The 27,788-nt window shown below is 50.9% G+C and overlaps 1 long non-coding RNA gene across 1 annotated transcript in view; it reads left to right on the top strand.

Moving 5' to 3' along the window:
* LOC102161744 overlaps positions 1–4,782 on the top strand; it is a 29,356-nt gene extending 24,574 nt beyond the window's left edge. Inside the window, exon 4 of the long non-coding RNA XR_001297664.2 lies at positions 17–4,782. This is a non-coding gene — a long non-coding RNA (uncharacterized LOC102161744). The remainder of the gene's footprint in view (positions 1–16) is intronic.

Genomic DNA, 27,788 nt, shown 5'->3' with positions numbered 1-27,788 from the left:
TTTTTTTTTTTAACAGACAAAAGCCAGGTGGAGGACATGGGAGTTGGGGGCACCAGGGGGTCCTGCTTTGTTTCAAGAGGTTGCATCTTCAATCCTGCTCGGTCTCCTGTAGCCTCTCACCCGACTCGCCAGTCACCTGCTCACATCTCCCTGCTTTATTTCCTTCTCACAGTTTAAGATTATAATTACTACTCACTAAATTAGATGTAAGTTCTTTAAAATGAGGGGTCTTGCCTAGCGCTTGGCAGGGTTTACCATATGACAGGCATAGGGCAAATATTTGTTGAATTAATAAACTAGTTCATTAATAAACCTCCGTGTTGATAGTCCATACTTGTTTCTTTGGCGAAAGAGGGTTTATTGTCTTTACATGAATGTGTCCAAGTTTCAGTGGCTTCCCGTTGAGTGTAGACCAAGAGGAAGGGACCCATGCGCCCCAAAGCACCACCTCCTTTCGGCCAGTACATGGGGGGACATCCAGCTTTACTTTAGGAGGTAAATGCCACACTGCGATTATCTAGAGACAGTGGCCGAATCTTGCTACTGAGTAACAGTCCTTTTGAGGAAAGTTTTAGACACGTATCTTATTTCTATAGGTGCTGACAAGCGTTTTCTTTCACAGAATAAAACCCATCTTGCTGGGAGTAAAAGCAAAAGACCCCCCCTCTGTGTAGCGCTTTTTTTTTCTGTTGTGGAGAAAGGGGCTTTTTAGCTGTTCTATGTCATGTAAATTTGAATTCTCCGTCGGAAGTCTAGGGCTTTGGTTTCCTTGATGTTTCTAGGCTGTGGGGTTTTGTCTGAGACTCGTGTTTTAGGATGGAACATTTCCATGGTTACACCCAGTCTTTCTACCATCCTTAAAAAAAAAAAACCCATGACAAGTAATCTGATTCCTGGATCACTACACAGATGTCTTTTAAATCTGTACATATGAAACTCTTGGGCAAGTTCCATTTCCGTGCATTTAGTCCCTTGAATGCTTTTTTGTTTTGTTTTGTTTAAGAAAGCATGTTTAAAATTAGGAATAAATGACTTGGATTGGCAGATGAAACAGGGAATGAATGGCCTGTGTTGTGTTCATGGTCTCAGCTCCGTGTAAGATGAATTTAGAGGTAGGGATATAAAAGGAGAGATTGTTTCAGAGGCAAAACCAAATAGCGGTTTCGGGCAGAAATCATACATGTGTGAACAGTCAATACTGCATTCAGAAGGACTGTGTTCAAAAAGAGTGTTCCGGGGACACTACTCAGTGGTGTGTAATATGTGAAACAAGAATGGGTGTGTGTATATATATATCTGATTCACTTTGCTGTACACCTGAAACTAATCCAACCTTGGAAGTCAACTAGAAAATTAAAAACAAAAACCAAAAAATACTGTTCAGTTTTTAAAGTATAAAGTTTCATGTCAACACGTTGTAATAAACACATGCACTTTCACTGACAGGGAGCAGAAGTAAAACTCACTTTTCCTCGGAACAGTCGGTGTGCTTATCACGCTTCCTCTCAAGCCTGGTCCAGCTGTGCACACTCCGGCGCTTTTCGGGGTGTTGCAAAGCCTTTGCACAGATGCCTTTGAATTTAGCCTCGTGAGATAATTTCAAGTGGGATGCGGTGGGGGGGGGTGAGCTAGAGAAAGACCATCTCAGAATTAATGCTAAGGCCAAATTATGGAAAAGTAGTGCAGCTTTTTAGAAAGTCAGAGTCGTGGTTAACTTATACTGTATTTCTCAATGAGAATACAAAAAGCTTAATTTGAATATTAACTGCTGGTCTGAGTGCAGAAAGCTTGGCTGGTGGCTGATCATCAAGCATTTAGTGACTTTCCCACCTGGTGTCACCCCTGTTTTGCTTGAGGCTCAAATTCTCTCTCTTTTCCTCTTTTTCTTTGGTATCTCCTCCCCTCCCCTGACCAATTTCAGAGGTAAATTATCACTAATATGTAATTATTATTAATTTATAAATGCTTGTGGCTGAAACATAAAATAACACTAAAAAGGAAAACTCTGTAATCTTAACTTCTAGATACTTTTACGAGTATTTTACCATCCATAATTCCTTTTTTCTTACCAATTGGGGTTCATACTATGTAAATTAGTGTACAGGTTTTTGTATGTATCTTGAATTTACATGCTAGTATTTATAAATGTTCTTCCTTATTTGTCATTTTGTAGCTGTCCTCGTAGATAACATACATTTTGCTTCCTTGTCTTTTTATAAAAACACCAGTGATACATTTGTTGGCTAAAGGAATGCATCATTCAACTTCTTACGTGCAGACTGTCTCAAGTTTCGATTACAGATACATTAGGAAAGATTACTGTGTATAATGTGTTTTCATTTTAATGGGTTCATGTGCAAGCTACTATTTAATCCCTTGATGCAGTTACTAAGTAGCGTAGATTTCCAAACTGTGCGCCCAAAGCGTGTCTGCTTCATGAATCACCTCTCCATCCGTTGATGTTCTCCGGGGATGAAGGACAAAGCCCTGCTTTTGTGTTCCCGCTTCCTCTTCTCCAGCCCTCCTGTCCTGCTATTTTGTTCTCGCATAGCCTGCTTCTTTTACGCTCAGGAAAGAACGTCTATGCAGGGCTTAACCCAACAAAGCCTGGCACCGGCAGGGCTGGCACAGAATCAAGGGGAGTCTGTGAAAGACTGTGGCTTAAACGTTCAGCGCTTCCCTCGCTGACTGCACTTGGATTAGGCAGAGCAGGACGGCCAGGCTGACCGCGCTCTCGTCCAGCCCCAGGCAGCTTCCTTATTGTGTAAGCAGATTTATGCACATCCTATCCCCAGGCTGGCTTCACTGCGGAACCAAAAGATAAGGGGCCTCAGCCCGCATACCCTTTATTTTTATTCGTAGGCACATTTTCTAGGATTATTAGTCTAAGTTGTAATGAACACAATAACATTTATGTATCTGGAATGAGCCTTTTGCCTCAGAAAGACATTGGCCAACATGTTAATACTAAAAAAATGCCAACCGGCAATTAAATTGGTTTTTTGTTTTTTTGTTTTTTGTCTTTTTGTCTTTTTGTTGTTGCTGTTGTTGCTATTTCTTGGGCCGCTCCCGCGGCATATGGAGGTTCCCAGGCTAGGGGTCAAATAGGAGCTGTAGCCACTGGCAACGCGGGATCCGAGCCGCATCTGCAACCTACACCACAGCTCACGGCAACACCGGATCCTTAACCCACTGAGCAAGGGCAGGGACCGAACCCGCAACTTCATGGTTCCTAGTCGGATTCGTTAACCACTGCGCCACGACGGGAACTCCTGTTTTGTTTTTTAAAACAATTTCGAAGTGGTTTTTTTTTTTTTTTTTTTTGGTCTTTTTTTAGGGCACTCCTGCGGCATATGGAGGTTCCCAGGCTAGGGGATCTCTTTAGAGCTGTAGCTACCAGCCTACACCACAGCCACAGCAACACCAGATCTGATCCGCGTCTGTGACCTACACCACAGCTCACGGCAACGCCGGATCCTTAACCCATTGAGCGAGGCCAGGGATCGAACCTCTGTCCTCATGGATGCTAGTCAGATTTATTTCCACTGAGCCAGGACGGGAGCTCCTGCCTTGGCCTTCGGAGAGGCCTGCTCTGTTTGCTTGGCGTTCAGGATGATGTCACACTTTCTCGGGGCAGCTGCCACGATGCCAGCGAATAGTTTACCTGCCAATTGGTTAGCCTTCAAACGGCGCCAGTGAGCACCCTGCTTGCTTCAGCGGCTTTGGGGAAAGATCTCAGTTGCCTGCATCTGGGTCTGCTTTCCCGTGCTGGGGTTTATTCGTTTTGTGGTTTTTTTTGAGGAACCTGTTGACACACCCTACTTAGATACCCAGAGGCGAACGAGTCATGCCTGGCCAACAGCGCCTCGGCATGGACGTGCGTGTTGCCAGTTACGTGCCATGCAGACGACCCGGGCTCCTCCGACAGCCTGTGGAAACAGGACACCTTCAAGGCTTGGCACGTGGACTGAAATGATTTCCAACCAAGTTCCCCCAGTCTGAAGGGTGAAGTTGATTTGGGGGTCCTTTTGTCGTGAGAACGACTTCTGGACCATTCTCCAGGTGAGCATCTTCCCCACGGCAGCCCCAGGGCCTCGAAGTTTGCTCCGTGAACCTGAATGTCCACCTCACCCGGTGCCAGCAGCGTGGGCACGATGGGTCGGTGCCTCTGCAGCCGGGCAGCCCCCCTCCCCAGCGAAATCTCCCCAGGGAGCCCCGGGAAGGTCAGTTAAGCCAAAGGGGCAACAAATGACAAGCCCACAGGCGAGGACAGGGTTGTCGGCCAAACCCATTCCTGCAAAAGTAGAAATTAACCCACAGGAGGCCACCAGAGAAGAGAAGTCTTCAGACAAAAAAGCCTCTGAAAACAAAATACATAAGGGAAGCGGAAAGGACAAAGCAGGCAAGAAACTGAAAAAGATTCATGCATTAAAAAAAACAGAAATGGGAGTTCCTACTGCGGGGGAGTGGGTTAGGAACCTGATGTGGCTGCTTGGGTTGCTGCGAAGGCCAGGAGTCCATCCTTGCAGTGGGTTTTGCCATAGGTTGCAGCCGTGGCTCAGATTCAGTCCCTGGTCCAGGAACTTCCATACACTGAGCATGCAGCCACAAGATACAATCGCAGCAACAGAGAAACTAGGAATGACGAGAGTCTAGCAGCTGAGGAAGGAGAGACCAAGTCACACCTGATGAACAACTAGACTGTCTTATCGAATCTCCTTTCTGTAAATCTGGAGAAACAGTTCACTACCGGTTTTGGAAATGCAAGTGTTCAGAGCCCAAGAAACTTAAAAAAAATTTTTTTAAGATAGAATCTCGTCTCATCCTTTTTTTCCTTTTTTTTTGGCCGCCCTGAGGCACATGGAGTTTCTGGGCCAGGGATCAGATCCGAGCTGCTGCAGCTGCGACCTGCGCCACAGCTTAGGCAACGCCAGATCCTTTAACCCACTGTGCTCGGGCGGGGATCGAACCTGCCTCCTGGCTCTGCGGAGACACTGCCGATCCTGTTGTGCCACAGGGAACTCCTCGCCTCATCCTTTTTATTTTTTTTTTTAAAGTATGTGTATAAGTGGAAGTGCTTATTTTTTTTAATAAAGAAGTAAAATCAAGAGCTGATTGTTTATTTCTCTGATCAGTGGGATAGCAAAATAAGGGAAACTTTGACCGTTTAGGGGAAGTTACTACTCTGTAGGTTGGTGGGAGAAGACTTTTATTTTTGATTTTAAAAATTTCTTTTATTAAAGTATAGTTGGTTTGCAATGTTCCATCAATTTCTGCTGTACAGCAAAGTGACCAAGTCATGCATCTCTCTCTGTCTCTCTCTATCTCCACCTTCTCCTTCTCGTACCCTCTTCCATCACGGTGCATCACGAGTGAATGGATATAGTTGCAAGTAGAACCTCGTTGTGCTGTACAGTAGGACATCGTTGCAAGAGCTTTATATCCTAAAATACCAAGTGTAGGAGTGGCAGTTTGTGGTCACAGCCTTGGGTTGAATAGGTCTCAAACATTTAGATTCCTCAACTTCCACACGTGCTGTGTGTACGTTGTGTACGCTCCTGGCTCTTGGGACGGAGCTGGGTGTCCTCTGTGACATCTTTGGTCCTCTCGGGTTTTGTTAATGTGCCTGGAAAGATTGGAATTTTGAGTTTATAGTGTATAAGGTACTAACAGCTTAATAACATCCGAAGATATGGGTACTTCTTTTCTTCATAAAGACAATTCACTTTTCTTTTTTTTTTTTTTTTTTTTTTTTTTTTTGCCTTTTAGGGCCACACCCATGGCACATGGAAGTTCCCAGGCTAGGGGTTGAATTGGAGCTTCGGCTGCCAGCCTACACCACAGCCACAGCAACGCCAGATCCAAGCCATGTCTGTGACCTACACCACAGCTCAGGAGGGCAACGCCAGATCCTTAACCCACTGAGTGAGGCCAGGGATTGAACCTGCGTGCTCATGAATGCTAGTCAGATTCGTTTCTGATGCGCCACAAAGGAGACTCTCAAGACAAGTTGCTTTCAAAATTTAAGCTAGAAAGTCAGTGGACTAGTTCTTCAGAAAGGATTATAATTATGTAGCTGCTTAGGTTTTCAGTACTTAGACTAAGAAGTGTTCATAGTGCCTGCGTACTGCTGCTCAAACAAAAACTAATAGAATCTCAATTATTAAAGAAAAAAATGCCATTTAAGATTGCATCACAAATGTGAAATACTTAGGGATATATTTACCAAAATATGTGCAATGGAGTTCCCATTGTGGCTCCGCGTGCTAAGAATCTGCCTAGTATCCATGAGGATGCAAGTTTGATCCCTGGCCTCCACCCGCGGGTTAAGGATCTGGTGTTGCTGTGAGCTACAGTGAAGGTCTTGGCCATGACTCGGATCCCGCGTTGCTGTGGCTGTGGTGTCGGCCGGCAGCTGCAGCTCCGATTTGACTTCTAGCCTGGGAACGTCCGTATGCCACAGGTGCGGCCCCCAAAAGGAAAAAAAAAAAAAAAAAAATATGTGCAAGCCCTTTACACTAAAACACGCAAGACATGGCTGAGACAATTTCAGACAACTTCAGTGGTTGGAGAGATAGATCATATCCTCGGCTTGAAAAATAAAATACTAAGGTGTCAGATCTTCCCAAAGTCACCCGTAGATTTGGTGTAATTTCAATCAAAGTCCTAGCAGGCTTTAAAATAGAAATTTCCAAGCTGATTCTAAAGTTTACATGGACATGCAAAGGACCTAGACTCGCTGAAGCGATTTTGACAAGGAGCAAAGTGGAAGGTCTTCCAGGACCTGATTTCAGGACTTCAAGACCATGTGATATTGAATGGGGACAGAAATACAGATGGACGGGACGGGACCCCGGGTCCACAGATGGACTTGCACGAGGTAGTCAATTTATTTTCAACAAAGGGACTTTGTCAAAGCAATTCAATGAGAAAAAAAGAGAGACTTTTCAGCAAGTAGTGCCCCCCCCAAAAAAAAGAAAAGAAAAAGAAGCCGTGCTTCTTACTCATCCCATCGAGAAAAATTAACTCAGGATAAGCAGTTAGATCCTACTGTGCCGCACAGCAAACTCCAGTCTCTTGAGACAGACCATGATGGAAGAGAATAGGAGAAGAAGAATGTATGTGTATGTATGCTTGGGTCACTTTGCTGTACAGCAGTCATTGACAGAGCACTGTAAAGCAAGTATACTTTAATAAAAAAATACATTCAAAATGGTTATGGCTCTACAAGGAGGAGCTAAACTGTACAACTTATGCAAGAAGACATGAAAAACTCTTGGGGACCTTGAGTCAATAAGATTACTTAGATTGCACACAAAAGGCACAAGCCAAACATTGTTTAAAAATAAGTTTATGTGGACTATATAAAAATTAAAAACTTGGGCTCTTCAAAAGACACTTGGTAAAAATGAAGAGACACGCCCCAGAGGAGGCGGAAGTAGAGCTGATTCCTTGTGGTGGTGATGTTCTTACATAAAAGTCACCATGAACCCTGAGTTTGCAAACTCTGAACTCAGGAGAAGGCCAGGGTGAGGTTTCTGTGAACCTGCGGTCACCTTATCTGTAACCAGTCAACACATAACCTTGTTTGAGGTCTTTCTGTTTAAAGGCGCCTTATGTCCTAGATACTGGGTTCCACACTGAGCTTACAGGCCACAGCTCTGCAGCTCAGACCTGAACAAAACTCGTCTCACACATGCACTTTCCCCATAAGGCACATCGCTCTTGGGGACCCTGGACTGCGCTCCAGCACTTGGCCTGCGGCCATCCGAAAAGCACAACACCCACAGAAAGCACAACGAATGCGGCACTTTATGTGAAACAAGATTTTCCTGCTTGGCTCTTTCCTGATTGTGCCTTCGTTCCATGATAGGCCATGAAAAGGACGTGTGTTTATAGCAGGAGCTGAAACAGGAAGGCAGAGGCCATCTCTCGTCCAACCTCAGCTGGGAACATAAGGTTGGACAACTCAAAATTTTCATAGTTCTCCTAGTTCCGAAGAGTTGTGGCTCTGTAGAAATGAGCTTGACTAGTGTCCATGAGGATGTGGGTTTGATCCCTGGCCTCGCTCAGTGGGTTAAGGATCTGGAGTTGCTGTGAGCTGGGGTGTGTAGGTCGCAGACGCAGCTTGGTTCTGGCTGTGGCAGGGGCTGTGGCAGGCAGATGTAGCTCGGATTTGATCCCTAGCCTGGGAACTTCCATATGCTGCTCCTGTGGCTCCCAACCCCCCAGAAAGAATTCACAGTTCTCTGCATGTCTGTGAATAATTGCACAAGCACCACAGTATTGGTCCGGGGTTGCAAATGCATTTCAGTGAGCAGGCAAACTGGCAAATCTGGACTCCTCGGATAGCGAGGCTGCGGAAGCAGTGGCGGCCTGTGGCTGAGTGGGAGACCCCACTTGCCCCGCGGGCTGGGCGCTGCCACCCAGAGTGACATGCTTTCAGTTTAGAGGAAGCACTTTTCCTAAATGTGAGAGGAGCCGGGACCCGGGTTAGGAGGCGGATCCAGGCGGGGGGGGGGGGGGTGAAACCGCTGGGCCCAGGCAGAGGTTTGAGTTGCTGACCTGAGAGCCGTTTTGGTCTGTAGGTCCCGGCATGGGGAGTGGGAGGGTTCCTGAGGGTTGAGGGCCACTCCCAGCTTCTGTGATGGGCAGCAAGCTCCCCGAGCCTGCTGGGCCGTGGGAGAGAGATGCTCAGGACAGACCCAGCCCCACACGCACGGCTCTCTAACTCTGTAGGCTTCACTTTTTCATCTCCAGTATGTAGAGTCTACATAATGGGAAGATAACTCCTCTCAGAGTTGTTTTGATGTTGAAATGAGTGCTGGTGCTTTTCACTTAAATAAGGAAAATAGGAGACATAGCAGCATTCTGGGAGGGAGGAGGAAGGGGGGCAGGGAGGAGGAGGAGGAAGGAGGGGGCAGGGAGGGGGAGGAGGGAAAGGGGAGGAGGAGGAGTCCCGATGGACATGGTGGGTGGATGTGCCTGTGGACATGAAAGCAGCCGTGTGATACAGGAAAGAAAGCCACAATCATGAAAGAGCCAAGTAGGAAGAGATTCTTTCCTATAAAGTTGAGTATCTTGATTGATCAATGTAATAAAAATGTTACAATCATTTTTTTTCTCTTGACTGTCATTGGCACTCTGCCCAACTCAGATGAAATGGTATATGATGTAAATAGCAGGAAACTCTAACAACTACTGGGTCTTTTTCTAGTTAAAAGGGAAACAAATGGGAGTTCCCACTGTGGCTCAGCGGGTCAAGGACCTGACGTTGTCTCTGTAAGGATGAGGGCTGGATCCCTGGCCTCACTCAGTGGGTTAAGGGTCTGGCATTGCGGCAAGCTGTGGTGTAGGTGGTAGATGCACCTCAGATCTGGCGTTGCTGTGGCTGTGGGATAGGCCGGCAGCTGCGGCTCTGATTCGATCCCTGGCCTGAGAACTTCCATATGCCGCAGGTGCAGCTGTAACAAGGAATAAAAAAGCGTGTGGGGGGTACCAAATGATGAAGCTGTGTTGGAAACAAGCCATGTCATTTATTCAAAAGTCCCTTCTGCTCCAGGGCCTCGGGGGTGGGCGGGCAGGGGCAGAGCTCTGCATTTCTAGAGGAAACGCTGCTGCAAATTGTGGTTCATCCATCTCAGCATCACTGAGATTTGGGGCAGCTGGGGACCAGGGCCGTAGATGGCAGATGGTGAGGAGATGACACCACTTAAAGGGATGCTTATTACACTCACCGGTCCCAAGAGATGGGGGCATGTCACCCCCAGGTTGGGGGGTGGGGCACACAGGGATGCCCTGGGTTGGGCAAGGGCAGAGGGAGAGGAGGAAACAGCTGAGTGCCCTTCTGGTGGTTTCTGTTGGAAGGAATGGGTAAAGTAGGGTAAGCAGGTTGAGAATTGCGTAGGCAATAATTTCAGCAGGTTCTAGGGCACAAGGGCTGTCTAGTGTCTGGTACCTGGCACTGGGGTATCAGACAGGCACAGGCGACCGTGGTCCAGAGCCTGAGGGCAGATAAAGGAGGGGATTGGCATGTGGGCTCTGGAGTGGGTGGCTTGCATCGGAAAGGTGTGCTCCTCGGATGAGCTGTGTGCTGCCTCTGGGCATTGGCGCACCTTGGGAGGTACCGTCCCTTCTGGGTCAGCAAGCCCCCAGGTGCCAAAGAATCAGAACCCAGAAAATAAGAGACACAGTTAATACAATTGGCTTATGACACTTTGCTGTCATATGGAGGCGTTGGCAGAGAGCTGGAGGAGGGAGTGGGGAGGGCCCTGGGGAGTGGTTGGTCCTCTCTTTAGGGTCAAGGAGTTGCCTGATAGGTGCCTCCTGGGGAAAGCAGGAACTCCTCTGATTCTAGAACGACACTGGCAAGAGAATGAGAGGACTGAGCACAGACCGGAAGGAAATAGGGGCCAAGCGCACATCCGATAAAGGACCGTTATCCAAAATATACAAAGAGCTCTTAAAACTCAACAATCAGAAAACAAACTACCTGACTAAAAAATGGGACAAAGGTCTTAACAGACATCTCACCAAAGGAGACATGTAGATGGGAAAAAAGCATGTGAAAGGTGCAGCGCAGCATATGCCGCCAGGGAAATGCAAATTAAAACAACAGTGACACACACTCCTATTAGAATGGCCAAAACCCCCAACCCCAAACGTTAGCAAGCACGCAGAGCAGCAGGAATTCTCATTCACTGCTGGCGAGAACAGCCACTGCGAAAGACTGCTTGGTGGCTTTTTACAAAACGAGACGGACTCTAACCATACCATCCACTATTACATTGCCTCGAATTACCCAAAGGAGTTGAAAACGCGTGTGCACGCAACAACCACGCGGGCGCACTCAGAGCAGCTTTATTCATAATTGCTCAAACTTAGATACCACCGGGATATCTGTCTTCAGTCGCTGAAAGGTCAAATAAATGCGGCTCTTGTAAAAAGGGTTCAATACAAATTTCACGTCCTTGATGAGCTCCAGATAGCCACCTTCAGAGATATGACAGGAGTTCCCGTTGTGGTGCAGCAGAATTGACAAGGAACCATGAGGTTGTGGGTTCGATCCCTGGCCCCACTCAGTGGGTTAAGGATCCGGCGTTGCTGTGGCTGTGGTGTAGGCCGGCAGCTGTAGCTCTGATTAGACCCCTAGCCTGGGAACTTCCATATGCTGCCAGGCAGTCCTAAAAAAAAAAAAAAACAATGAAAAGAGAGAGAGAGAGCGTTCTCCTCAAATTAACTCCATTTTAAATTCCAGTCTGGCGAATAGGTCTTTGTCTTGCTCCAGGCCTCAGTTCTCTTAATTTAAAGACCCCTGGCAGACTCTCACCTCACACCAGCTTTAAAAAATTCAAGAGGGCTATTTCTCGCCTCCATGTACATAAGGACTCCGTGTGATGGCCTGCAGTTGTGTCTTCCGTCTTTACACCTGTTCCGTCTTGCCTGCATCCTACGAGGGCTGGAGGCCAGTTTGAAGACACACACACTTCTGGGATCTGTGAGCCACAGGGCTTCCAAGGACCAGGCAGCTCTTGGTCCAACGGGCCCCTGGAGCCCCACACGCCCACCACCCCCGAAACAAAAACAAAACCGGACATCTACTCAGCGCAGCTGCACGCCACGCTGTTGTTGCTGGTCCCGTGACTGTCAGCCTGGGTGCTTTTGTTGCTTTGCTATCCAGAGTCCCAAACCCTCCAAGAAAGCTGGCGTTTCAACCAGACATGACACGTGCTGGGACACCCACGCCACCAAGAAGCTCCATAACCCGAAGACCTCTCTGGCTTGCCCGTCACCAACCAAACCAACAACTGAGGCGAAGGGCCTGGGGACACTGGCTGCATCAGAGGGCCTGCCCATAGGCTGATGCTGGAGCTCCAAATTCAGCCACAGTCTGGAGCAAAGCACCTCACCCTCCACTAACACCATACGCCCAAATCAAGCCCAATGTCTGTATTAAAGCCGGTTTGCAATAGAACCCCTCTCGGCACCCACCCGGGAAAAACCTTGGATTGTTGGAAACTTTCAGATTCAGCCCCACCCCCACTGGGGCTTTGATGGCCAGTTGGGCTCTGGCATGGTGCCAACGACACCAATTGGAGGTACAGCTCACAGCAACGCTGGATCCTTAACCCACTGAGTGAGGCCAAGGATCAAACCCACAACCTCACGATTCTCAGTCAGATTTGTTTCCACTGAGCCATGCTGGGAACTCCTGTATTGCGCTTTTTTTTTTTTTTTTTGTCTTTTCTAGGGCCACACTTGCGGCATATGGAGATTCCCAGGCTAGGGGTCCAAGCGGAGCTGTGGCTGCCAGCCTGCGCCAGAGCTACAGCAACGCAGGATCTGAGCCGCGTCTGTGACCTACACCGCAGCTCACGGCAACGCCGGATCCTTAACCCATTGAGCAAGGCCACAACCTCATGGCTCCTAGTTGGATTCATTAACCGTTCATCCACAAAGGGAACTCCCTGTATTGTGCTTTTAATTTCAAGCTCCACTTGTTCATTGTTAGTATGTAAGAAAGCAATCGACTTTTTTTTTTTTTTTTACTTTTACATATTAGAAAAATATATCCTGCAGCCTTTCTGTAATCAATTAGCTCCCGGAGATTTTTTTGGTCAATTCTTTTATATTTTCTATATAGTCGATCATGCTGTCTTTCAATAAAGACGAGTTATATCTTCCTTCACAATCTGTATCTCACTTTATTTCCTTTTCTTATCTTATTGCGTGAGCGAAGACTTCCAGTACGGTATTGGAAAGGAGCAGTGAGAGGGGACATCCTTGCTTTGCCACTTATCAAGGTGGGAAAGCTCCGTGTTTACCATTAAGTGCATCTGTCGACATACTCATGTAACTTTCCCACTATGATAGTAGATTCATCTGTCTACTTTGCAGTTCTCATGGCATGTATTTTTTTTTTTTTTTGTCTTATTGCCTTTTCTAGGGCTGCACCCAGGGCATATGGATGTTCCCAGGCTAGGGGTCGAATCGGAGCTGTAGCTGCCAAGCCTACGCCACAGTCACAGCAACGCAGGATCCAAGCCACGTCTGCGACCTACACCGCAGCTCACGGCAGCGCCGGGTCCTTAACCCACTGAGCAAGGCCAGGGATCGAACCAGAAACCTCATGTATTTTGATGCTCTGTTGTGAGGCACATACACTTGAAGAATTGTTATGTCTTCCTGGAGAATCAACCCGTTTATCAGAATGTAATACTTTATCCCTGATAAGGATTCTGACTTTGAGTCTGCTCTGCCCGTGGCTGGTGTAGCTGCTTCTGCTTTCTTTTAGGTTAGTTGGTGTATTTTTCTCCATCCCTTTGCTCTGAATCTATACATGACTGTGTATTTAAAGTGGGTTTCTTGCAGACAGTGTATGGTTGGTTGTGTGTTTTGATCCACCTGGACGATCTCTGTCTTTTAATTCGTGCCTTTAGACCATGGATGTGAACCGGTGATTGCGATGATGCCCTGGCGGATCTCAACAGCAAACACACCCGCTTGGGTGTATTTTGATGGTAGTTGAGAAAAGGCAGATAATGCGCTTAGTACAGTACCGAGCACACACTGAGCACTCCGCGACCATTAGACGTGGTCGTGGGGTTATGCTTCAGAACTCACCCTGGTACCTCTTCCCCGGTGCCCTAGCGTGACTGAAGCTGCTGCTGTTTTTTGCCCCAGCTTATTCATTCAGAAGGTGTCACTTTCGCCATTCTGTTTCAAGTCACATCGAAGGAAGCATTCATTTAGCTGACAGCCTATCACAGGGCATCTTTCCACATAAAATGAACCAATTTATAGTCATTGCTGACAGCTGTTTGTTGAAGGAAAGGCCATTTTCCTGAGTTGATTGCAGAGAACAGTGATTAATTCAGCTCATCAGCCCGCAGTAGCAAATGCTAAAAAAGGGCCCCATTGTGTGGAGCCCCCGGTCTCCTAAAACCTACGTTTCTGAGTTTGTCAGGATTTCCTGCGCCTGGCCTGCAGTTCCAGAGGTCACTGAAGCCACCCTCTCGTCTCCTTCACTGTTTTTAAAGACCTCTGGATGAAAAAAGAGCCTGGTTTTCCTTGGCAAGGGACCATCAGGAGAGGTGCATTTGGCCGCAGCTCTGTCTTGGGGTTCCGTGGGCAGTCGAAAGGGCGCCCTCCCTGCCCAGTGACTTGCCCGCTCCCGAAAGGGACAGGGTCTGAAGCTGCAGTCACTGGGAACGTTTCGGGAGCAGAGGCAGGCCCGGGTCCCCTCCCCTCCCTGCACCCAGAGGGAGGGGGGCGTGAGGTGAGATGAAGTGGTGGCATTTTCCTCGTTGGTGGGAAACCAGAGTTTTGCTATGAGAGGCGTCTATGCAGCCGGCAAACACTCGGTGCTCCTCCTCCTGGTCGCCTCGATGATGCGCGAACGTGGGGCCCTGGTCAGCACGACCTCCAGGACTTGCTGTGGGCCCCCCAGTGGGCCAGGACCCTCCAGGAGAGCCGAGGGTAGAAGAGTCCTGGGATGTGTGGCGGGAGGAAGGGGCGAGAGTGACAGCAGAGGCAGAGGGACTTCCGAGCAGCGGTTGTCATGATGTGGGTGTCAGCTGGACCTCGGGACTCCGCCGGCAGCCGCTCCAAGGCGCTCTCTTTCTAGTGGCAGCTGCCCAGCTCGGTGCCCAGACACGCGGACACAGTTCAGCACCGCCTGGACTTTCCTCCTTCCTCCACAAGGTGAACTTGTACTGAAGCATCGGTGCCAGGCTGCTGAGCGGGGGCCACAGAGAGGGAGGGTGAGGTCTTCCTCGAGGGTGACCCTGCACCCCCTGCCTGCGTCCCCCTCTTCTAGTGACCGTTTGTGACATCTGTCCTGCTGGCCGGGGACTCAAGCCCTGCGCCCCCACCCTGAAAGGTTTTGCCTCGGGGCTCCTTCCAGTGGGGAGGGAAAGTGGGCACAGACGACTGCCCCCTGCCCTGGGCCAGACAGGGCCTCTGGAGGGGCTTGCGTCCCGCCCCTCACTGTCCGGCTCCTTCTTCGAGTCTGAGTTGTCTTATTCCCCTTGTCATGCTCTTCTGCTGTCTTAAGCTCATGTATCTTCATGTTTTCCTTTTTAATTTTTTTAAAAATTAGCAAGTTTTTCCACTTCCTCCCCCAGTTTTCTGCACAACCAGTGAACAGTTGTTTTTGTTTGTTTGTTTTTAGAGCCACACCTGCATATGGAAGTTCCCAGGCTAGGGGTTGAATCATAGCTACCGCTGCCGGCCTATACCACAGCCTCAGCAGCACAGGATCTGAGCCATGTCTGCGACCTGCACCACAGCTCACGGCAACGCTGGATCCTTGACCCACGGAGCGAGGCCAGGGATTGAACCTGCAACCTCATGGTTCCTCGTCGGATTCGTTTCTGCTGCGCCACAACGGGAGCTCCCCACTGAGCAGTTTGGGATCCCTGATGCACCGTCCTTTTCTGCCAGCTGGTTAGTATTTATGGAAACTGGATGAACAGGTCGGTAAAAATCACAGGGCCAGGCTTAAAAGTCGGCACCCCCACCTCCGCCCCAGTTCCTGCAACAACCACAGCTGTTGGGAACGGACGGCACATGGCTCCCCGAGGGGACACTCGCCTCCTCCAGCGTGTGCTGAATGGGACAGATGAGCAGGAGACGAGGAGTCAGGGGCCCAGACCCCCGGCCCAGCCCTGCCGTGAACAAGCTGGAGATTTTCCTGAACCACCGCTCCCAGGTCTGTAAAGTGGGCATCCAGAATTCGCCTCCTTCAGCAAAGTCGAGGACTTTTAAATATATGAAAACAGGTATGAGAGAGCCCCACAGGAACCCCAAGACCCAAATTTTACATTGCCAAGCTACAGGACACGGCCAGCGTAACTTGTCATGACGCACTTAACAGCGTGACTGCTGTGATTTTTACTGACCTGTTCATCCAGTTTCCATAAATACTTAGGGTTCCCATTGTGGCTCAGTGGTAACGAGCCCAACTATCATCCATGGGGATGCGGGTTCCATTCCTGGCCTCACTCAGTGGGTTAAGGATCTGCCGTTGCCATGAGCTGTGGTATGGGTTGCAGATGCGGCTTGGATCCCATGTTGCTGTGGCTGTGGTGTAGGTCGGCAGCTGCAGCTCTGATTCGACCTCTAGACGGGGAACTTCCATATGCTGTGGGCACGACCCTAAAAAAGAAAAATGCTGATGTGTCTGGAAGCAATTTTCCAAAGCCTGGGGCTGTGTAGGTGCCAGTAACTGGCTGTCAGGTTGTTATTTACAGGACTGCTCATTTAATACATGGCTCCCACTGGCGCAGGAACGTGTGGCAGTTGAACTTTGAATCCTTGTTCAAGGCTTGATGGATTTTTTTCCTTCACCGGAAGCAGGAAATCGAGTCTCAGCTTTCTCCTTACGCCTCAGGCAACGGGGCTGGGCAGGAAGCCCCCTCCTCTCTTTGCTCAGAAAACAAGATGCCCATGTGTTCCCAAGCACCGCAGACACAGCTCTGCTTCAGCCTCGAGGGCCCCTGACTTACCGTCCCCTCCCCTGGTACTGGTCCCAGCCACATCCCAGGTCACTCCCCCTCTGCACACAGGCTGCTTTGTACGTGGGAGGAAGAACCCACAGAATTCGATTCTTGTGTGTTTGCACAGAAACCCATACGTCTCACAGACCAGCGCAGATAGACGGGGACCTTGTGAACACATAGAGTCCTGCTAGCAGGGCTGTCGCTTCATAAAGTTCAGTCCACTACCCCGACAGCCTGAAGTGTCTTCCTGAAGCCTGGAGGGAGCATGGGATCAGAGTTGAAGTCACAGCGCAGCTACGCTGTCCCCCTCCACAGGGCAGGTGCACCCTAAATTGCTTTCTGGAGCCACCGGTGATGCCCAGGACCCCTCTGATGGCTGGACCGGCCCACTAGTGAGAGATGCACAGTGCAGCACAGGGAGGACCCTCGGGCGCCCCCGGCAGCCGCTGCGCCGACACCAGCCCTTGTTCCTGGGGGAGCTTGGAGGCTGGCGGAACGCTGCCAGTTGTCTCTAGAAATGGCCCGCCTGGCTGTCCGTTTTCCCTTTGAGTGTTTGCTAAAATAGCATCATAGAAGTGTGTCAAGATGCTGTTTTACCACGAAGCCTGGTAGGGAATCCACCTTGTCCTCCCGCAAGATCGGATTCCAGCCGCTCCCACCGACCCCATTACCTAACTCACTGCATCTCTTTGGTTTTCCTCACCGACTCCCTCCCTTTAGAGTTGGTTCTTCTGTGGGAGTAATCTCCCCAAACCTCAGTTGTTTTCAGGAAACTCTTCAATAGCTTTTGGGGGGAAGTTTATTTATTTATTTATTGGCCACATCCATGGCACATGGAAGTTCCCAGGCCAGGGACTGAACCCACGCTGCAGCAGTGACAACACCAGGTCCTTCACCTGCTGCTCCTGATTTACTTTCTAAAAGGAAACCTTTTAATTGCGCATAATTCCTCCAGAGACGTGCACAAGCTCTGAGGATTCGCCTTTAAGAGTGTCCACGAAACGATGGCGTTAATTGGCAAAGCACCAGGTTAGGAACCCATGCCACCAGCAGCCCAGGCGCCCCCGATGGGTCACCGCCTGCTCATCTCTGTCACTCTCAACTGACTTGGCGTAGTTCTGAACTTTACATAAATGGACCCTTGCAACAGGATGTCTCCGAGAACCACGCAACTTGTTGAGTGTGGAACCGCCCAAGGATGCTCGGATTTGTGATTTACCAGAGAGTAACAAGTGGAAGAAACCTACTCAGGACAGGAATGTCACACCAGCTTGAGTGTGGATCGGGGACCTCAGGGACCTTGCCCTTCTGAGCGTCTGAGCTGGAGGTTGGGGGTGAGCCCCACTCTGCTCTGGGATGTGCTCCCAGCTCCCTCCCTTCACCCCTAATTGATGACCAGCATGATGACAAATTGAATGTCGCTTGTTCACCTAAGAAAGTGTATCGACCACGCTGTGTCTGCCTCGAGGAAAGACAGCCCACCTGAGACCGGGCTTCAGAGAAAAGTGGACCAACTGAGAATCTGCTTCCTAGGGAGGTGGGCTCAGAACCAGCCGCTGCTGAACCGTCGTCAGCCAGCATCTCTGAGCACCTCCTAGGCTTTTCCTGCACGTGTCTCCACTCACAGGCTCTGGACCAAGGGCTGCATTGTTTTCACTTGCGAGCGGGAGCACCGTAGCGCAGAGCTGAAGAGGCAAGCGCTGATTTCCCGTAGCATCGTTGTATACGCCAGCCAGAAATCAAGAGTGCCCATGATGGAGGAGTTCCCGTCGTGGCCCTGCGGAAGTGAATCCGACTGGGAACCACGAGGTTGTGGGTTCGATCGCTGGCCTTGCTCAGTGGGTTAAAGATCCGGTGTTGCTGTGGCTGTGGGGTAGGCTGGCGGTTACAGCTCCGATTCGAACCCTAGCCTGGGAACCTCCATATGCCATGGGCGTGGCCCTAAAAAGACCAAAAAAAAAAAAAAAAGTAAGAGTGAGGAGCCTGGGGAGGCTGGGGAGGCTTCATCGTGAAGGACGGAAGAGGTGAGGGGGGAGAATATTCCAGGCTGTGGAGAGACTAGGAGTAAAGGTTGGGGGGTAGGAGAGAAGGGGTGGGTCCAGAGGGTGGGCGCGTGGTGGAAGGGACGAGCCAGGGCGGCGTTTGGAGTCCCGACGGTAGAGGGTCCTGGGAGAGGAACGGATGCTGTCCCCGCCACCTAAGCTGTGACCAGAATGCACTCCGGTGGCAGCTTGGGAAAGGAGAAGCGGGGGATCTCTGGAGCCGTGATGAGCTTTCGAGTTGCAGCGGGGCAGGGCGCTGGGTGGCCGAGGGGACAGGCCACCGGGGAGGCCACTGCACTGATGCCTCGTGTGAACACAGACAGCGTGAGTTGCAGTAACATCGTGTTGAAAGGAAAAATAAAGAGCAAAAAGATTGAGGTTATGACTTATGTATGTTTCAAAGACACAAAAAAACCCAGTAGATGTTCATGGAGACGTGTAATATACAGTAAAAAAGGCAGGAGTTGCCATCATGGCTCAGCAGACGCGAATCCAACTAGTATCCATGAGGATGTGGGTTCGATCCCTGGCCTCACTCACTGGGTTAGGGATCTATCATTGCAGTGACCTGTGGTGTAGGTTGCAGATGCGGCTCAGATCTGGTGTTGCTGTGACTGTGGTGAAGGCCAGCAGCTGTAGCTCCGATTCGACACCTAGCCTGGGAACCTCCATATGCTGTGGAAAAAAAAAGCAAAAAAAAAAAAAAAAAAAAAAAGGCAGAATCACAAAGCCTCAAATATGTGGGTATGTGTGGGTGGACGTGATCCCAGGGCGGGAGCTTTTGCTGTATCTGTCATTTTTTGTCTGTTTAAAGGAGAAGGATATGGTTAATTATACATGTACAATTACATAGTAAAACACTAGCATTTTTTAAATTTTAGTGGTGAGCATATAGTTGTCTGTTATATTATTTTCTGTATGCAGGAAAGGTTTTATAATTTCCTAGAAAAAAATAAACCATGAAAAACTGCACAGAAATATGTCAAAATATTCCTAGAAATATTTTCCAATGTCTCCGTTGCTTGTTTCAACGGGTGCAATTCTCTCCCCGTGGTTTTCCAAGTTTTGTGAAAACGAAGTTGTGTGACCGTAGTGTTTTTTTCTTTTTTCTTTTTTGGCCATGCACGCAGCATGTGGACATTCCCTGGCCAGGGATGGAACCCAGGCCACCGTAGTGACAATGGCGAATGGTTAAGTCTAGGTCACCAGGGAACTCCATTAGAGTTTTTTGGGTTTTTGTTTGTTTGTTTGTTTTTGCTTTTTTAGGGCTGCATTCATGGCACATGGAGGTTCCCAGGCTAGGGGTCGAATCGGATCTGCAGCTGCCGGCCTACGCCACAGCCACAGCCACACAGGATCCGAGCCACACCTGCAACCTACACCACAGCTCATGGCAATGCCGGGTCCTTAACCCACGGAGCAAGGCCAGGGTTGGAACCCCCGTCCTCATGGATACTAGCCAGTTTCCTTACCGCTGAGCCATGATGGGAATTCCTTCCATTAGAGTATTTTTTTATGATGAAAAACTGACTGATGATTCTTTCAGTTTCTTTAAAAACTAACCTATGGAAAAGAACAAGGACTAGCAGGGTATGTATCAAGCTCTGTGCACCAGCCTCTCAGCAGACAGGGCTCCTTTGTAAGCTGCGACTGGTGAGCGGTGTGGGGAGGGTTGGCGGGCTCTCTGTGACGGGCTCGTGTCCTACAGAGAGAGCAGTGTTGCTGGTTCCGACACCAGTAAAATCCGCAGGACTGACCTGACAGAGGCGTTCTGAATGTGTCATTTACGGCACCAAATAAAAAGGTCTTGTTCCCCAGCCAGGTTCTAGGCTGGGGAAGGATGGACAGATTGGTATGCAGGCTCTTCCTGACCATCGGAAACTAGCATCTTCCTGGTAACCAAAGTGAAAGCAGCATGGATTTTTCGGAATTGGGTCCTGAGCCTGCAGGAGGGGGTGAGTCCAATGGTTAACTGCATAGATGAGCCCAGTCCATCTGGGGGTCTGTCTGGGGTCACTACACCCTTTGAAACGGAAATACAGCTCCTCAACCCCCCAGTTCACAAACCCTGGGAAAGCCTGCATCCTCCCCATGTTTGTGGGGAGGTGTGGGCGTTGTCAGCCCCGCCCCCGCCCCCGTCACCTCTAGCTGCTTATTCTGGAATCCTTTCCCCAGGTTGCTGATGTGCCGGCTTCACCCTGTGCTTCTCCTGAATCTGCAGTCCCCCCTACCCCGGGGGCTCCCTTCCCAGCCAGGTCTGAGAGGTCGGGGTCCAGAGAGTGGAGGGGCTGCCTTGCTGCAGCACAAAACTGCCCCCAGCTAAACGCGTGCCCCTGACCCCCAAAGTCCCTGTGATTAAAGCCTTCTGCTCCCCGCTCTTCCTTTGCTCTTGCATCGTTTTCTGGTCCGGGGTCTCCTAGCTGTTCAGTCTCCTCTCCACCCTGAGGAAATACATTAAACAGAACAATTTCGTTCTTATAGCTTTACTCCCCTCCGTCTTGACTCTGCCCCAAGGTCCATTTTGTTCCCCCCACAACAAAGTAGTACCTCAAAGGGCTTTCTCAAAAAAGAATTCTCATTACGAGGTGCAATTCTGCCTGCAGACATTACATGGTCGCCAGCCCCCACAGCCCCACTCCTGGCTTCACCCCTTGAAAACATAGTTTGGGAATCAGAGCATATCTGAACCAAACTGAACCAAAGCGTACTAAGTGTCACAGAAATGGTAAAAGCAGTAAATTCTGTAGGTATGGCTGTGGCAGGGGCTGGGGGAGGTTAAGGCATTCTGTGACCTGTAAGAAATGATCTGACGTATTGAAATGATGGAAACAGAAGCAGAATTTTCAGTAACACCTCTGAAACAGCTTTCTGCATCCTTGGGCAGACTGCAGGCTGCGGGCAGGTCCCTCTAGTCTGGAAGATGCCGTGGGCTCAGACTAACAGCTGCTTCCTGGGGGGACGGGTGATGGGGTCTGAGCACTGCTGGGGTCTGATTGCCTGCACTTTCCTGCCTGAAGATCGGAGTCAAAAAAACAGTCTAAGAAAAACCCCAGAGTCCTAATCCAGCCAAGCAGGGAGCTGACGTCTGACAGCAGAGCTGCATCGAAAGCCACCTGTGCCGTAATGACGCCCTATATTAACACAAAGTTGAAAAACCGGCACTGAAAGAAGCAGAGGCATTCCCACAAGGCCAGTGCAGCCTTAAGCCTGTTTTGGAAACGAACCAGCTGTAGCAAGCCTTGCCTCGCACGGCCCTGGGCCCACGGTGGCTCCGCTGAAGTCTTCGGGTGGACTTGGGACCGGGATGCAGAGAACGAGGCAGTGTGGCCCATGGTGGCTCGGAGCTCCTGGGCTCCATCCACGGCTGAGATGGCCCTTGGCCCCCACGTGCGCCGGGAGGCACCATCCTGGCTGCATCTGGGACTCCCGCTGGCCTCCTGTACCCTTGACCTGAACCGAGGTCCGTTCGCAGGGAGTCAAGGGGAGAGGGGCGGGTGGCTGAAGATGAGCGGGGCAGGGCTGGCCCTTCCTGGCTCTGGCTGCCTCCCTGGGCTTTTGTGACCCGGACCACGTTGGTCTTCAACGCCCTCCCCCACCCCTGGATTCAGGACAAACCTGGGTGCCGGAGCCAGGGTCATGGCCATTGGGGGCGGGGGCAGGGGGAGCGGGGATGAGCCAGTGCTTTTTTTTTTTTTTTTTTTTTTCCATTTAGACGTTGGCAGTTACTCACATTTGGGAGAAAGAGACAGAGTGGCCGGCCCAGCCCCTGTGACGTCCCGCTCTGTGCCTCCTCAGGTCTCCTGCCTGCCCAGGTGGCCACATTCAGGGCGGCCTTTGCCACCCTGAGGTCCGAGTGGGTCTGAGCATCTCAGGGGCGGGGATGGGTTTAAACGTGAGCACAGGATACAGTTTTGCCCAATGAGATGCAAGGGGCTCAACCCTAGGACCCCCGGACCCGGGCACACGGGGCCACTGCTGCGTCCCCGTCTGCTGTGTCCCTGTCGGCAGCAGCGAGATGCGGGTGTGTTTTCTCCATTGCACCAGCCTGGACCAGGCTGGTCTCGGCATAAGTTACTAAATCCTGGGAACCAGCTGAGCAGGGACCAGCCGAGCGGAGGCCCAGCACGGGTGCCGAGTAGCTGGCACTGCCGGGGCAAATCTGAACAATTAGTAAGTGTGCAAACAGGGAGGTCCCATTGTGGCTCGGTGGTAACGAACCCGACTAGTATGCATGAGGATATGGGTTCGATCCCTGGCCTTGCTCAATGGGTTTAGGATCTGGCGCTGCTGTGAGCTGTGGTGTAGGTCATAGACATGACTTGAATCCTGCATGTGGCTGTGGAGTAGGTTGGTGGCTGTGGTTCTGATTCAACCCCTAGCCTGGGAACTTTACTGTGTCGCAAGGGGGGGAACCCTAAAAAGAAAAAAAAAGCATGCGCTCAGAAACTGCAGGGATGGGGGGATGATGGACCATAAACAGGATGGGCTGGCACCGCGGGTGTTTCCAGCACAGCAGGCAGCCCGTTGGACCCACTTCACAGCAACAGAGTTGGAGAAAATGGATGTGATTTTACAGAACAATGGACCTAACTAAGCCGCCTGTTTAGTTCTCTTCAAAAGGGAAGATGCGAGCCTCGGCGGGCGGACGGGTAATTGACTCTCTCCGCTTCCAGCTGAAGGCTTAGGAACGAGGCCACAATGCACTGTCATCATTTTCTTGTTAACTTGGTGCAATCTGCTTTTATCCCCTAAGTCGGGTGAGCAGAGTGAGAAAAGATTTCCGTAAGTCGAGAGCAGGAGATGGATGTTACCCTCCTTTGGGAGAAGAGAACGAGTGAGTCCAGCTCACAGGTCTGCAGCTTTGCCACCGTCGTAAAACCCCGGCAGGGCCCAGAGACAAAATCACCCCCCACCAGCCCCCGGGCCTCCTCGGGGTCTTAGGGAACAACGCTCGCCAAGGGGCAAAAGCATGGGCTTCCTCTCTCTGTACTGGGTCTTTTTTAAAAATAAATGATGCAAGTTGGCACAAGACGCATCTGGAGACGCAGACAAGACTTTGGCAGGAAACCTGGGGAGGGCGGGGTCTGGGGCTCATCCGCGTCATGTGTCCTGCTCCCGACTAGCAGCCCCCCACAATCCCCCTGCGCTGAAGGGAGGCGGGACCTGTCCTCGTCCAGGGCGGGTCCGGCTGGCTGGGGGCCACACAACAGGCGCTTATTCCCTCACTACTTGGAAGCTGGAGGTCCAAGGTCAGGGTGTCACAGGGTCGGTTTCTCCCGAGGTCTCCCCCTTGGCTGGTAGGTGCCACCTGCTCCTGTGTCCTCACACGCTGTGCGTGTCTGTGTCCTCATCTCCCTTAATGAGGACACCACTCACAGAGGGTTACGGCCCGTCTGCATGGCCCTGTTTTAACTCCACCACCTCTGTAAAGGCCCTATCATCACGTACAGTCACATTCTGGGGGCAGGGCTTCGGCAAATGACTCTGGGGACACACAGCCCACAGCTCTCAGAGACGGTTCAGGGGGGTTTCCTTGAAGGCAGGGCAGGGCAGTGCCTGGGGCTTTGGCTTCTGATGACAGTAGCTGGAGTATCAGGGCCAACCTGCCTAGAAAAGCAAGACAGAAATGTCTGCATGATACACCAGGGAGCTCAGGGGACACTGGAGAGCCAGAGAGAGAAACCTAGGTGGGGATGGGGGGGTGTCTGATTGTTGGGGGGTGCTGCTGCTTCTCCAGCTAGAGGAGCCAGAGGGGGCTCTGGGCGCAGGTAATGGGCTATTTCTTTTCTTTCCTTTTCTTTTCTTTTCTTTTTCCTTTTCTTTTCTTTTCTTTTCTTTTCTTTTCTTTTCTTTTCTTTTCTTTTCTTTTGTCTTTTTGCCATTTCTTGGGCCACTCCTGTGGCATATGGAGGTTCCCAGGCTAAGGGTCGAATCGGAGCTGTAGCCACCAGCCTACGCCAAAGCCACAGCAATGCCAGATCCCAGCCGTGTCTGCAGCCTACACCACAGCTCACAGCAACGCCTGATCCTTAACCCACTGAGCAAGGGCAGGGATCGAACCCACAACCTCATGGTTCCTAGTCGGATTTGTTAACCACTGCGCCACAACAGGAACTCCAATAACGGGCTATTTCTTGACCGGCCGCTGGTTACAATGTGTTTACTCTGGAGATTCATTGAGCTGGACTCACGATTTGAGTACTTTTCTCTTTATATGTTTTGCCTCAAAAAAAAAGAGTCATTAAAAAAAGACTTCAGCAATGAACAAACTAGGGTTTGAGGCCCAGCTCTGCTGCTTAGAAATGAGCCCTCAGGAAAGTGCGTCGTGGAGTTCCCACTGTGGCTCAGCAGGTTAAGAACCCAACTGTTCTCCATGAGAATGCAGGTTCGAGCCCTGGCCTCGCTCAGTGAGTTAAGGAAGGATCCAGCATTGCTCTAAGCTGAAGCATAGGTCACAGATGCTGCTCGGATCCCGCATGGCTGTGGCTGTGGCTGTGGCTGTGGCTGTGGGATAGGCCAGCAGCTGCAGCTCTGATTCCACCCCTAGCCTGGGGACCTCCATATGCGGTGGGTGTGGCCCTATAAGGAAAAAAAAAGTTTCTCTTTTTCAAAACTTGGTTTCTCATGTGTACAGTGCCGAGTGTAAGTGGCAGTCTGGTGGGATGGCCTGAAGTGTCAATGAGACCTTGTCGCATGGCCTGTCCCGGGCCTGGAAGCTGGCGGAGGCTCAGGGGACAGCAGCCTGTTGATGTATTGCCTTTAACTGAGTGCCGCTGCATGTGGGGCGCTGCACCGAGCTCTCTCTGTCTCACCCTGGCGATGTGCGCCGTGTCCGGGGAGGGACACCCCGGCTCCACGGCGAAGACCTCGCCGTTAGAAAAGAGCCGGGCTGAGATCCAGCCTCAGGCCTCGTCCAGAACCAGGGCTGGGAAGCCTTGCTGACGTGTCCTGCAGGTCTCAGCTGGCCCAGGAGCCTGCACCGGAGTCACATCCTGCCAGGAGGCCAGGCTCGGGTGCTGAGAAGTGGCTCCCGCCAAGCCTGTCCTCGCCGGAGCTTGGGGATGGGGCAGCTCCGCTCAGCAAGCCAGCCTTTAGGTACCTCTGTGCTTCCTTTTTTCTTTTGTTTTTTTCCTTTAGTTGCCTAGTAAACATTCCTACTGGAAAATTCCGATCTTGCCTCGGATGAACTAAGAGGAAAAGCAGCGTGTCCACACCCAGGCCAGCCCCGCCAAGGAGGCAGAGGCCCCGGGACAGGCTTGGGCCACGTGGCCACAGCTGCAGCTCCAGCTGGAACTCTGGGGCGCCTGGGCAATGTCACCGAGCCAGGTGGACACTGGGGGTGTTGACAGCGGCCATGGCTGCTCTGAAGGGCCCTCTCCTCTTCCCTCTCCAGCTCCTTGGTGCTTGTTGCTCTTTTTTTTTTTTTTTTTTTTTTTTTTTTTTGGTCTTTAGTCTTTTTCGGGCCGCACTTGTAGCATATGGAGGTTCCTGGGCTAGGGGACCAACCGGAGCTGTGGCTGCCAGCCTACACCACAGCCACAGCAACCCAGATCCAACTGTGTCTGTGACCTACACCACAGCTCACGGCAACACCGGATCCTTAACCTGCTGAGCGAGGCCAGGGATCAAACCTGCAACCTCATCATGGTTCCTAGTCGGATTCGTTTCTGCTGTACCACGACGGGAACTCCACTTGTTGCTCTTTGTGCAAAACTGTGGCTCTTAAAACTTACCTGTGTTCTCTTGACCCAAAGCCAGATGCTGGTCCGGTTCACTGAACCTCTCCAGTGCCTACGTGGCATTTAATGCGTCATAAGTGTTTCTAATTTTTTTTTTTTTATGGCCTATGCAAGTTCCTGGCCCGAGGTTGACTCTAGGCTGGAGCTGCAGCCATGCTGAACCCCTTAACCCCCTGCACAGGGCTGGGGATTGAACCGGCACCTCTGCAGAGACCCCAGCCACTGTACTTGGAGTTTATAACCCATTGCGCCACAGCGGGAACTCCTAAGCATTTCTTGCATGAAACCAAATGGTGTGAGATCAAAGTGGGAGAGGGTCTGTATGAGCAAACGAGCTAGGAAGAGGCTGGTGTCCTGGTGTCACCCCTGAGAGCCCGTGGCACACAGCGCCTGGGGCACCTCAGCGGGAGAAACTAGAGTTAGTAGCTTTGGAGGGAGTCTTTTGAAAAAGTTGAAAGAACGTTGTTGAATCCCTGCCCCAATGCACTGGAGTCCCTGATGGCGGAGGCTGGGTGAGTTTGGCGGCTGCCAGGCTGGGCAGAGGTGTGGGGTGGGTACCAGAGGGCCCGCGGGCCTCTCCACAAGGTGGCGCTGGCCCCTCGTTCTCAGCTCCCATCCGTGAACACCTTGTGCTTAAATCACCGCAGACCGATTCGGGCGACTTGTTCCAGGCCCCTGGTTCAGCAGCCCCACTGCCTGCTCCAGAACACTTTGCGGGGACTCACGGGTTGTTTCATGCCCCGGGATCCTGGCCCCTTAGTTGGCTCGGGCTCAGGTGTCGGGGTGGTGACTGGGTGACTGGTGTGAGTAACGTGCTGTCTTCGAACCTGTGGCCTCAGCTGATGGGACCTTTGTCCCTACTGTGTAGTCCCGCCGAGGGGACCTCTGATGCTGACCGGGTCCCTGCAGACACGCCTGGGCTTTCAGCGCAAGAGTGTCAGTTTGCAAGAGAGAGATCCCTGGTCTCTGAATTACATGAGAGGAGGTTTTAAAAGCGCAGACTGCGCAGCCCAAAGTAAACAAGGAGGAAAGCCCTTTTCTGGCTCTTTCGCTTCCCTGCCGTCCCCGTGGACCGAGGGGTGCACCTGGAGAACTGCTCTCTTACCAGGGATAATGGACTTCATCCATCTCCTTCATCCAATCTTCCAACCCCACCCGACTCCTGCGAGAACGCCGTCAAGCATTTCTTTCTTTCTTCCTTTCTTTTTGTCTTTTTAGGGCCACACCTGCAGCATGTGGAAGTTCCCAGGCTAGGGGCCGAATCAGAGCTGTAGCTGCCAAGCCTGCACCACAGCCACAGCCACGCCAGATCCAAGCCGCATCTGCCACCTACACCACAGCTCACGACAACGCCGGAGCCTTAACCCACTGAGCAAGGCCAGGGATCGAACCCAAGTCCTCATGGATGCTAGTTGGATTCGTTTCCGCTGAGCCATGAAGGGAACTCCTGTTTGAGCATTTTATAGAGCAATGGGACAGGTTTCCAAGATGTTAACCCAGCCTCC

This window comes from Sus scrofa, chromosome 7, assembly GCF_000003025.6.
Source record: "Sus scrofa isolate TJ Tabasco breed Duroc chromosome 7, Sscrofa11.1, whole genome shotgun sequence".
In the NCBI taxonomy this organism is placed as follows: domain Eukaryota; kingdom Metazoa; phylum Chordata; class Mammalia; order Artiodactyla; family Suidae; genus Sus; species Sus scrofa.
Note: the sequence above shows the minus strand (reverse complement) of the source record. Positions and strands in the feature narration are given on the sequence as shown.